We start from the raw sequence: 988 nt of genomic DNA on the forward strand, positions 1-988 counted from the left end.
CTGGGGCTTGTGAATGGAGCCGCTATCCCGTCAATCACACCCGCCCTAGCCCTTTATTGGCCAGCGGGGATGTCAATCATCCTGGCCCCACCTCCACAAAGTGCGGAACTCTCCCAACATGGCCCCCAGGCCAATCTTCAAATTTGCGGATATCTTTGAAAATGTTAAACATTCGCCTTTTTAATGCAGGCCGTGTCTAATGCTGCATTTACAGAGACTTTAACAAAACACACTGCTACCCCCAATAGTTCCGATTAGAAAAACCCTTTCATTGGTAACTTGCAGGTAACTGAAAAGCCAGCTTCTTTTTAAAGCTCGGTTGTTGGGCTGTTACCTGCGGTCATTTTACTAGTACATTTATCGATCGAAGCACAATTTTGTTGCCGTTAATCTTTAAAGAACTCGCTCTGTATGGTATTAAATTTGTCCGTGAAGTGTATCTTGCATATTCTACAGAGGCTCTTAATTCCCCAGATCATCTTTAAGGTGCTGCCTGGGTCAGGTTTGCACAAGTTGTTTTCGCTCTTCAGCAGATCTTTCCCGTGCCAAGCGGCCCTGATCGTGTATCGACTTCAATGTAATCCCAGTCTGAAAATCACCGCATCACAAAACACCCCAGAAACAATATCAACAGTAGAAAAACAAAAAAAAAACTGCAGCCCCGAAAGCACGAGGAGACGTTTCGCCCGTTCCGTTCCCATTTTTTGTTGAACTTCCTAAAAGTGAATTTGGTTTCGTACAAACTAAATACTCGAGGTTAATGTTCCCAACGCAAGAATCCGCAGAGCCTGACCCGTAAATTATGTTTTGAAAAATCCTGCATAGAACATCAGGGGCAACTCACTCTGACATTCCAGTCCACAATTCAGGGTCCCCGATAGCCGCTCACTTAAACATTGCTGCTCAAGCTGTGTGTGTGTTACAGCGTGTACTTAAGAGTTTGTATGTGTGTACAAATTGTGTTGGTGTGTATAGAGTGTATGTATAA

The sequence above is a fragment of the Cetorhinus maximus genome, chromosome 14, assembly GCF_964194155.1.
Source record: "Cetorhinus maximus chromosome 14, sCetMax3.hap1.1, whole genome shotgun sequence".
NCBI classification, from domain to species: domain Eukaryota; kingdom Metazoa; phylum Chordata; class Chondrichthyes; order Lamniformes; family Cetorhinidae; genus Cetorhinus; species Cetorhinus maximus.